We start from the raw sequence: 12,193 nt of genomic DNA, 5'->3' as shown, positions 1-12,193 counted from the left end.
ACCATAATTGCTTAAGAAATTTTACGATAATTATCATAATTATCGTAAAATCTAACGAGGTTGCCAGCAACATGTTACCAGTGTGGACCCGGCATTAGATGCACAAAACTTAAATAATATATAATATAAATAAAAATTTAAAATTATGACAGACAGCCCTGATGAAATAAATATGAAATATGAGTCGATCGAGTCGTCGAGCAAGTTTGATGACACAAACAACTTGGACGCGACCTTTTTATATTAACTAGATGACCAAATATTATGGACCACACGTTAAAAAAATATATTTTAAATTCTCAAGGCCAATTCTGTAGAACGTCCTCTTAACCTCTTACTTACATTGATTTTATGACTTATTGGTTGTAAAACACGAATTCTATCTTCGTTCTTTGTTTTTATAAAAACATTGTCAATAAATATGACATATTTTTTTTAAATGCTAGTTTCTAGACACCTTTTGAATTTTGAGAAAATCTAGCATTTTTTTCTGCTATCTAGCTTATATATTTTTGTTTATGACAGTTGGCGACACTGATTGCCACGGATGTGTGAACGGTTAGATTCCCGAATCAGAATAGAATTGCAGAGGATAAACTGGACTGAGGAAGATGACTTGAGGAGGCAAGGGCCTACCCGACCGGATGATAATGATGATAACTTACAAGATGTGGTTCCTAGATAAGGATGTGACACGAACAAAAACGCCGACCTTCAGTTAGTGTTTATGGCAGAGTATGGTTTAACGACATAACTATACAAATCTAGCCTTGTAGTCAATTCTACTTCTCAAATAGCCGTGCGACAACCTCACGACGAGGTACAAACAGAATATATAAGTCCCATGGTCCTAAACTATGGAAGAAGCAGAGAAGAAATGGTCGAAAAAGACCATGAACAGGTAACCAGTAGCGTAATCGTTTAGTATTAGGAAGTAAAATGTATGTTGTTAACCTTTTCTTTGTAAAATGTAATAAAATTTTACGTAAAAAATTTCGCCTCGGAGAATCGAGACTGTTCAAGTGTAATTGGAACACTGTGACCGCAGACCTCGAAATGACACGCCATGAAATTTCAAATCGATCTATTTCGGAAATAATTTCCGGGAAATCTCCATTAAACTTAGAAAATAAGTTATGGGAGAGATTGTTTACGTAAAATTAAGCAGGTACATGCTTCAATAACTTTTATAGCTATAATGGAAGTGTATGAAAATTGGAAAAGAAAATTGAATATTTATAAATTTATATACTGTATAATTGTAAATAAAGAATTTTAATACTAATTTTATCAATACAAGATAGGAGTTAACTACCGTTATAAAAATATTGTAAACGCGTATCTATATCTATAGACGCGTAATTATAATTATAGATTTTGTTAATGCTATAACTTGCTGACTATAATGAATATTGTAAAGGTAACAATTGGAAAAACTTGAGATTCTGGTATAGATGGGTTTCTACCCATAAACAATAATAAATCTTAATTGCCTCCTAAGTAATAAAAGAATCAAATACTGCGACTAAAAACACAAATTGGCGCGTGACCTTGAACCTTAACTGAATTCTGTTCGACTAGAATTTACGGCCCGGCTGTGTTGAGTTGCCGGATAAAAATAGATTCAAGGTTACGTTTAGATTACTATGGAAAAGCCACTATTAAGGACGAAATAAATTTGTAGTCGCTTGTAAATAACATCTTGTTAGGATTAAGCATTTATATATTTAAGTTGAAATGTTAAGTATAATATTATAGTATTTTCACGTAATAATGTTCGTCCGAAAGGTAAATATCGAATGAAACGTTTTCTGCGGCTCCAAATAGTTTTATTAAAACTTAGTAAAATTCTATTGGCCTAAAAAGGCCAAGAGTGGTGGAAAGGACTAGTACGTGGGTGTCAACCTTTCATTTTGACATTTTAAATTTAAAGACTGCCATTCCCTTATTTAGTACACGAGTACCTATTCTGATACCTCGTTGGAAAGCTAAAAACTTTCCCCTTCATTTGAACACGAAAAATCATATAAAATCAACTATTTTGCTGACGTCACCGTAACTGCGTATTTAAAGGACATGTTCTAGAGGGTGCTTAAAACACCCCTATTAAGTCTTAATTTTGCGGAAATAAAGTAGAGTAAATTTAACCCGATTTAATTAGAAGATATCTCTATTAGAAAGTTGCCAGGAACGGGAGATATACGTAAATTTATCCCGTGAGAGAAAGATATACATCTGCTATCCCTTACGGACTGTTTCCTGTTAAACCTCCATCCCGAGGGTATAAAAGGTGACATCCTTTTTCCGTAAAATCATTAGTTTCTACACTTCTCACCAGCGATCTCCTACTAAGCAGCAGTCCTTCCGCGGATACGAGATACGGTTCTCAGTAACATTCGTGAAATTTACCTACAATAAGTCCCCATCGACGGGCAAAAAGTAACGCGAATATCTCGTATCTGCCGGTCGTGACGTGTGCCGCAAAACGTAGCGCGAATAACACGTATCTGTCGGTAGTGACGTCGACCGCTAAAACGTAGCTCGAATACCACGTATCTGTCGATAGTAACGCGCTCGCGGAGTAATTTCATATTTCATTACTCATCATACGAGGTGACGTAATCGGGATAAATTACGTGATCGGATTTGTTTTATAAAAACAAATTAATGAACTCAGTTTGTAATAATAAATTTTACAAATCTTTTTTCGGAATTATAAAATAAATTTTTGAATCTTTATTAAGTAAACATAATTATAAAATAAACTTTTGTAAACAAATTCATAAACATAAAAACAAATTTTAGTAAATAAATTTGTAAACATTAAGCAAACCTTCTGTAAACAAGTCTGTAATCACAAATAAATATTTGTAAATACACTGTGAATATAAATAAACTTTATAAACAACAATAAAATAATTCTATTCTTTTTTATAAACCTAATACTGTGTGACCAAAGAATAATTTATATTTTCTTTCTTATGGGAAAATATTTCTCGAATTAAAAATATCCAAAGAATATCTGCGTATACATTCTCTGAATTAGGTGTGACTTTTCGGGAATTTGTGAAAGATTTCACAGAGATCCTATAGTGAACAAATAAATAGTTTGCTGATACTTTAATGAGATTTAATTACGGGAACAATGACAGTTAACCTTATTGTGTGACCGTGAACTCTAGTACCTGAATAAATTCGGCACCACACCAGCTGAGAGTTTTATTCGGGAATTCAAAAGTTGTGATACTACAAAGGAGATCCACCTCTCCTAATTCATCACTAGTCTCCTCAGTGACGGCCCGGTAGCATTATTGAGCTAGCCGTGAGCCGGGTCATGTCATTATGGCGCCCAACGTGGGGCTCGAACCCACGACCCTGAGATTAAGAGTCTCATGCTCTACCGACTGAGCTAGCCGGGAGCCGGGTCATGTCATTATGGCGCCCAAATGCGTGCGGCATCTTCAGGTTGCGAAAACCTGAACGATCCTACAACTAAGATCTACTAAAAGATTTTAAAAACAATATATTGTGAAGTGTATCAATGAATTGTGGTTACCTGAGAGGTTTTAAGAACCTTATACCGGAGCTACAAGAGCGATCTACCTCAACTTTATAAATGTGAGTACAATGAAATAAAGTGTAACTCGCATTAACGAGGAACCAGTGATGAATACTTTTGAAAAATATAATTTGGAGAAGAATATATACGTAAAGGCAACTATATATAGAATACTTTTCTTGATATACTTGGAAAAGGAAAGAATAAATAAAATAAATACTTTTGGTAATTTATTAGAGTCAGATACCGACATTAAGCAAAAGTATGTCGATGAGACTGTCCAAAGGATCTTTCTGACCCTTTTAAGCCATAAAGAAAGTATAAAAATAAATTGTGTTACTCACCGTAACAGAAATAATAGAATTAAGAATAAAATGCACAATAAAAATTTCGTGTGAATTTTTAAGCTTTTTTCTAATATAAAGTTGAGTACCATACAAGTATAGGTACAAGAACCCAGACAAAGAAAAAATTTTTTGAAAAAAATAAATTTATACTACTTTGTATATTAAAATCTCGATAATTATCATAACTACCGTGACGTCATGGGTATAGGTACATGAAGGCCTGTACCTATTACAATATAAGATTTTAAACGGAGAAGATTGGACGCTTGTAACAGGAGTTGCAAGCCTTCAGGGTTATCAGCGACAAGCAGCGCATGCCCTCAAAATACTTTAAACGTCGATTGCGGACGAACGGGTGGTCGTAGGAAGCTGAAAACCGGCGCAATCGATAGCTGAATTTTTATATGAATTTACGGTCGAAGGTCCGCTTCTTCCAACTCCAGGGGACGGAGGAATTCGAAGAAATTATGCCGAACCCTGTTCCGGGTCCGAGTGTAGAAGAAGACTTCATATTGGAAGAAGGCTTGCAAAACGCGCAAGTATTCCCCGAAGAGGATTCATTTTTGCAAGTAAGCACGTCGGATCCCAAACAAAAAATGGCACCACCAGAACCAGCCGTATGTACCCCGTGCCATGTTAAGCCGGAACTCCATTCCACCTATGAGGGTAGCCCAAAGCAGAGCGTTGAACTTTTTCTCTGACGCTGCAGAGAATATTGCGAAGCTGTGAAGTACCCAGCTGAGAATTGGACAGAGTTGGCTATACGTCAGCTCAGAGGAGAGGCCAAGACTTGGGCCAAGAATATTGACACATCGGACAGTTGGCGGTCGTTTAGTAACGACCTGAAAGAGCACTTCGAATCGCCTTCAAGACGTCGTGCTCAACGAACGGAGCTCGAACATAAAGAGCAAGGACCTCAAGAGGGAGCTTATGGTTTCCTCCTGAAGAAGATGGAGTTAGCCGAGGTACTCCTTCCAGAGATGAAGTCGGAAACCCTGGCTTCGACCTTTTATGACCTACTCACTGTGAGCGATCAGATAAGGGTTAATCAAGAGAAATGGAAGACGATGGACGAGCTGCTTGAAGTAGCTCATACACTTCGACCATTGAAATCGGCATTGGCTTCCGTGCCATCTCCAGCAAATGCCGTCAAGGCGAATAATGAAAAGAGGCCCGCTCAGCAAAATACTTGGCGCGAGAAGCCGCGTTCGGTACAAGAGACTAACGCGAAATCTGATAAGACCACGGAGGCTGTTGATAAAAGGCCTCCACGGCAATCAGACCAGCAAAACGATTCGGAAAGACCTGCGTACCGCCCACGTCCTCGCATTGATGAGCGAGGCGGTGCCAGACAAAGGCGCTGTCAACATTGTCCTGGCTTCCATGAAAACAAGGATTGCCCAGACAGGCAAGCAGCTCAGCAGACCAGAAAGGAGCCATGAAGACGGCTCGCGGGCCGGGTTGATCGTCGATGGCTCCAAGACGACGAACACTGGCGGACCGCCGAAGAGAAGACTCAAGAAGGTGACACGAACGTTCCTCGAACGCCGTTCAGCCGAGTTCTAGCTAGTGACATAGACGCTCTTCTGGCGAATAGGGTTAACTGTGAAAGTGAACTGAAGGACACCCTTCCGGTGAAATCATTTAACCCTAAGGTTCACTGTGAGGTCGAAGCTGGCCCCAGTAACCAAGTTAATCTTTGTACAGGTCCTCTTGTAAAGGATAGCAGCGTAAGACCGGAGAATTATCGCAAACGCGATATTAATAATTCTGCTAGTAAAATAGTAGAAAATCTTAATAAAAAGAATAGCGGTAAGACGTTGTCCAATGTTGAGACTTCGCGAGCTAATAATTCTTTTACCGGCGGCGAAATAGAATTTAAAAAGTTTTTAGATAAATTAGAATTAGGAAGTTATGAAATAAATGTTGGCAACAAGGAAGAAGGTTATCAAGATAAGCAGTTAAAGACAGCTAGCAGTGGATGCGGCGAAGGCGTAAGCAGTGGCGCTCTTGGTGTGCTGAGAACATCGGCAAACGTAAGTAACTGTAGTCTCGTCGATACTGACGACAGATCTCTTGTAACAAATAATTTAACGAATTATTGTGCTTCCGCTAACCATTTGTGTAAAAATATTAATAGTACTAATTATACTAAAGCCGAAGCTGGCAGTTTACTTGATATTAATAGCGATGTATGTAGTTTAGATAGTCGATCGTCGTTGCAATCGAGCAACGAAACTTTAGGAAGGGACTCACCTTTTAAATTGGCGAACAGACCCCACGAGGCTGACGTTAAGAATATTATTAGGAAGAGTCGAACTAATCGTCGACTACAAAACATTAATACCTTCGGTAAATTAAGGCGAAATAAACTTAATGAAGAAGAGCTCATAGCATTAGATGACTATAATCGTTATCTTAAACAAAAATCAAGTAAATGTAAGTCCTTTAGTATTAAGATTATTAAAAATAAGTTACGTAAGCTTAATAAGATTAATTTTGATAGCGTTAAGTTTGAACTAAGAAATATGAACTTAATGTATATAGATAAAGCTAGATATAGTGACGAAAGAGTTGTTGTGTATGATCATCGTCTCAAAGGCGGTGATATACTCAATAACGGAGAACAAGAGTTATGGGACTCAGCTACGGCGGCCCATGACCAACAAAGCAAAATATCTACGGATTTTCTCGGTTCTGTAAATATTTTAGATCCTAGGGACAGGTGTAGTCGGGGACAGAACTTTGCGGCGTGTCAAAAGACACTACCATCTGTAACGACTGCAGACCGTCCAAATAGCGTAGTCAGAAGTACGTGGACAATTGTAGGTAGTACGTTGGATGCGCCGGGTGAAGAGAAATTGCCAACTACTGCAATTGCACGTAATAAAAATAGTTTACCTCATAAAGATTTAAATATTATACTTGATAAAAATGTTAGTGTTAAAAGTGTTTTAAATACTAGTGTTAAATTGATATATATGAGTATGATAAGCGTGATATACATATCAGTGCTAAGTGTAATATATTTTAAATTAATAGCGGAAAGAGTGTTGCTAGTTAAGGCATGGGGAAGCGCATGGCTTCCACGCTAAGTCCTTTACTAGTATTCGGAGCTGCGGTGCGCAATAGTTTGAGAAGAATCTGGCTAATGAAAGAGCAGACGACCCAGTGGAACCGCCTGCACCGCTTTCCGAAGCTACCAACGACAGAGACGAGGGAGTGCACGCCCTGTCAGAACGTCGTATGGATGCGCAGGAATGTGCGCGGGAAGAACTACTGGCGAGTTCAGGAACAGATTCCGAACTTAGCGGTGGAGGGGCTGAAGTAGAAAGAATTGTTGACTCGACAATATCTAATGAAGAGAGGATCCTTGGCGAGAGGCTGGATGCGTTGGACGCAGTCTTACAAGACGCCCCCATCAAGATAGCGCCCCCCAAGAGAGAATTTAGGAGAGTGGGACGGTTGGGAGGGCGGCGCCCTGCGAGGACCAACTTCCCAACGCCCTGGAGCAAAGATCAAGGTACTACCTTTGGCGAGTGGCGGGATGCGTTGGACGCTGTCTTACGAGACGCCCCCATCCGGAATGCGCCCCCCAAACGTCAGTATCAGCGTATAGGCCGATCAGGTAAGCGTCGCTCAAAGCGATCGCTACCGCCATCGCCTGTAAGCTAAGTCTCTAACTAAACCGAGCTATAAGTCTTCGAGAGGAGCGATAAAGAAATAAGTCTATTATCGAAGCGAGCGATAAGACTTCGAGAGGAGCGATAAAGAAATAAGTCTCTGATCGAAGCGAAAGACAAGTCTTTTCTCGAAGCAAAAGAGAAATAAGTCTTCGGGGAGAGCGAAACGAAGAACGTGTTGCTAATTAAGGCGTGGGGAAGTCCGTGACTTTCACGCTAAGTCCTTATTAGTATTCGGAGCTGCGAAACAAACAAGTCTTCGAGAGGAGCGATAAAGAAATAAGTCTATTATCGAAGCAAACAACAAGTCTTTGAGAGGAGCGATAAAGAAATAAGTCTATTATCAAAGCAAACAACAAGTCTTCGAGAGGAGCGATAAAGAAATAAGTCTATTATCGAAGCAAACAACAAGTCTTCGAGAGGAGCGATAAAGAAATAAGTCTATTATCGGAGCAAACCACAAGTCTTCGAGAGGAGCGATAAAGAAATAAGTCTATTATCGGAGCAAACAACAAGTCTTCGAGAGGAGCGATAAAGAAATAAGTCTATTATCGAAGCAAACGAGTCTTTTCTCGAAGCGAGAAAGAAATAAGTCTTCGGGGAGAGCAAAACGAAGAAAGTGTTGCTAATTAGGGCATGGGGAAGTCCTTGACTTCCACGCTAAGCCCCTAATAGTATTCGGAGCTGCGAAATGAAGACGTGTTGCTAATCTAGGCGTGGGGAAGTTCGTAACTTTCACGCTAAGTCCTTATTAGTATTCGGAGCTGCGAAATGAAGAGAGCGTTGCTAATTTAGGCGTGGGGAAGTTCGTAACTTTCACGCTAAGTCCTTATTAGTATTCGGAGCTGCGAAAAATAAGTCTCTTAATTGGGATTGATTTCAAATTCTGTAGAATGTAATATATAGCCAGGAGTATTGAGCGTTGGATTAAATAGGTTTAAATGACCCTATGTAATTTAATGTTAAAGGTATTGTCAGGGGAGTCTCCCTGGCATATCATGGTACTATGCCGTATTTTCTAGTAAGCGGGAACGTGATTCGCGACGGGAAGTCGAACTCTACTTCTGTCCATGGGTCGTAAAGGGAGCGTCTCCGTGAGTCCTCTTCTTTGCGGTTGTCCCTCGGCAGGAAAAGCAGTAGTCGTCCCATACAGCACTCACCGTCCTCGAAATAAAATTTTTAACTTCAGAATTATTGAATTATATAATTTTCTTTTATTAATTAGAATTTTAAGACCTGAATCTGGGCGAATATTAATTATAAAAAGTAAAAGAAAAACTTTGTGTGCATGCGCAGATTTTGTGTATTTTATTTTGAATATGCTTTACTGTTGCTTTATCGCTTTGCATATTACTGAGTCCTGAGGTGTGGCAATGGTGAATTGAGACTAGACATATACAGTTATGTCTTTATTAAGGGTGGGCATTTGACACGAACAAAAACGCCGACCTTCAGTTAGTGTTTATGGCAGAGTATGGTTTAACGACATAACTATACAAATCTAGCCTTGTAGTCAATTCTACTTCTCAAATAGCCGTGCGACAACCTCACGACGAGGTACAAACAGAATATATAAGTCCCATGGTCCTAAACTATGGAAGAAGCAGAGAAGAAATGGTCGAAAAAGACCATGAACAGGTAACCAGTAGCGTAATCGTTTAGTATTAGGAAGTAAAATGTATGTTGTTAACCTTTTCTTTGTAAAATGTAATAAAATTTTACGTAAAAAATTTCGCCTCGGAGAATCGAGACTGTTCAAGTGTAATTGGAACGCTGTGACCGCAGACCTCGAAATGACACGCCATGAAATTTCAAATCGATCTATTTCGGAAATAATTTCCGGGAAATCTCCATTAAACTTAGAAAATAAGTTATGGGAGAGATTGTTTACGTAAAATTAAGCAGGTACATGCTTCAATAACTTTTATAGCTATAATGGAAGTGTATGAAAATTGGAAAAGAAAATTGAATATTTATAAATTTATATACTGTATAATTGTAAATAAAGAATTTTAATACTAATTTTATCAATACAAGATAGGAGTTAACTACCGTTATAAAAATATTGTAAACGCGTATCTATATCTATAGACGCGTAATTATAATTATAGATTTTGTTAATGCTATAACTTGCTGACTATAATGAATATTGTAAAGGTAACAATTGGAAAAACTTGAGATTCTGGTATAGATGGGTTTCTACCCATAAACAATAATAAATCTTAATTGCCTCCTAAGTAATAAAAGAATCAAATACTGCGACTAAAAACACAAATTGGCGCGTGACCTTGAACCTTAACTGAATTCTGTTCGACTAGAATTTACGGCCCGGCTGTGTTGAGTTGCCGGATAAAAATAGATTCAAGGTTACGTTTAGATTACTATGGAAAAGCCACTATTAAGGACGAAATAAATTTGTAGTCGCTTGTAAATAACATCTTGTTAGGATTAAGCATTTATATATTTAAGTTGAAATGTTAAGTATAATATTATAGTATTTTCACGTAATAATGTTCGTCCGAAAGGTAAATATCGAATGAAACGTTTTCTGCGGCTCCAAATAGTTTTATTAAAACTTAGTAAAATTCTATTGGCCTAAAAAGGCCAAGAGTGGTGGAAAGGACTAGTACGTGGGTGTCAACCTTTCATTTTGACATTTTAAATTTAAAGACTGCCATTCCCTTATTTAGTACACGAGTACCTATTCTGATACCTCGTTGGAAAGCTAAAAACTTTCCCCTTCATTTGAACACGAAAAATCATATAAAATCAACTATTTTGCTGACGTCACCGTAACTGCGTATTTAAAGGACATGTTCTAGAGGGTGCTTAAAACACCCCTATTAAGTCTTAATTTTGCGGAAATAAAGTAGAGTAAATTTAACCCGATTTAATTAGAAGATATCTCTATTAGAAAGTTGCCAGGAACGGGAGATATACGTAAATTTATCCCGTGAGAGAAAGATATACATCTGCTATCCCTTACGGACTGTTTCCTGTTAAACCTCCATCCCGAGGGTATAAAAGGTGACATCCTTTTTCCGTAAAATCATTAGTTTCTACACTTCTCACCAGCGATCTCCTACTAAGCAGCAGTCCTTCCGCGGATACGAGATACGGTTCTCAGTAACATTCGTGAAATTTACCTACAATAAGTCCCCATCGACGGGCAAAAAGTAACGCGAATATCTCGTATCTGCCGGTCGTGACGTGTGCCGCAAAACGTAGCGCGAATAACACGTATCTGTCGGTAGTGACGTCGACCGCTAAAACGTAGCTCGAATACCACGTATCTGTCGATAGTAACGCGCTCGCGGAGTAATTTCATATTTCATTACTCATCATACGAGGTGACGTAATCGGGATAAATTACGTGATCGGATTTGTTTTATAAAAACAAATTAATGAACTCAGTTTGTAATAATAAATTTTACAAATCTTTTTTCGGAATTATAAAATAAATTTTTGAAACTTTATTAAGTAAACATAATTATAAAATAAACTTTTGTAAACAAATTCATAAACATAAAAACAAATTTTAGTAAATAAATTTGTAAACATTAAGCAAACCTTCTGTAAACAAGTCTGTAATCACAAATAAATATTTGTAAATACACTGTGAATATAAATAAACTTTATAAACAACAATAAAATAATTCTATTCTTTTTTATAAACCTAATACTGTGTGACCAAAGAATAATTTATATTTTCTTTCTTATGGGAAAATATTTCTCGAATTAAAAATATCCAAAGAATATCTGCGTATACATTCTCTGAATTAGGTGTGACTTTTCGGGAATTTGTGAAAGATTTCACAGAGATCCTATAGTGAACAAATAAATAGTTTGCTGATACTTTAATGAGATTTAATTACGGGAACAATGACAGTTAACCTTATTGTGTGACCGTGAACTCTAGTACCTGAATAAATTCGGCACCACACCAGCTGAGAGTTTTATTCGGGAATTCAAAAGTTGTGATACTACAAAGGAGATCCACCTCTCCTAATTCATCACTAGTCTCCTCAGTGACGGCCCGGTAGCATTATTGAGCTAGCCGTGAGCCGGGTCATGTCATTATGGCGCCCAACGTGGGGCTCGAACCCACGACCCTGAGATTAAGAGTCTCATGCTCTACCGACTGAGCTAGCCGGGAGCCGGGTCATGTCATTATGGCGCCCAAATGCGTGCGGCATCTTCAGGTTGCGAAAACCTGAACGATCCTACAACTAAGATCTACTAAAAGATTTTAAAAACAATATATTGTGAAGTGTATCAATGAATTGTGGTTACCTGAGAGGTTTTAAGAACCTTATACCGGAGCTACAAGAGCGATCTACCTCAACTTTATAAATGTGAGTACAATGAAATAAAGTGTAACTCGCATTAACGAGGAACCAGTGATGAATACTTTTGAAAAATATAATTTGGAGAAGAATATATACGTAAAGGCAACTATATATAGAATACTTTTCTTGATATACTTGGAAAAGGAAAGAATAAATAAAATAAATACTTTTGGTAATTTATTAGAGTCAGATACCGACATTAAGCAAAAGTATGTCGATGAGACTGTCCAAAGGATCTTTCTGACCCTTTTAAGC

At 37.9% G+C, this 12,193-nt stretch overlaps 2 non-coding genes across 2 annotated transcripts; both read right to left on the bottom strand.

Moving 5' to 3' along the window:
• Positions 1 to 3,346: 3,346 nt before the first annotated feature.
• On the bottom strand, positions 3,347 to 3,419 carry TRNAK-CUU (transfer RNA lysine (anticodon CUU)). The gene has a single exon. It is a non-coding gene; the product is annotated as a tRNA-Lys (tRNA).
• Positions 3,420 to 11,672: 8,253 nt separating this feature from the next.
• On the bottom strand, positions 11,673 to 11,745 carry TRNAK-CUU (transfer RNA lysine (anticodon CUU)). The gene has a single exon. It is a non-coding gene; the product is annotated as a tRNA-Lys (tRNA).
• Positions 11,746 to 12,193: the final 448 nt, after the last annotated feature.

The sequence above is a fragment of the Rhyacophila brunnea genome, unplaced genomic scaffold, assembly GCF_057557595.1.
Source record: "Rhyacophila brunnea isolate RB1 unplaced genomic scaffold, BYU_Rbru_1.0 scaffold_11, whole genome shotgun sequence".
Taxonomy (NCBI): domain Eukaryota; kingdom Metazoa; phylum Arthropoda; class Insecta; order Trichoptera; family Rhyacophilidae; genus Rhyacophila; species Rhyacophila brunnea.
Note: the sequence above shows the minus strand (reverse complement) of the source record. Positions and strands in the feature narration are given on the sequence as shown.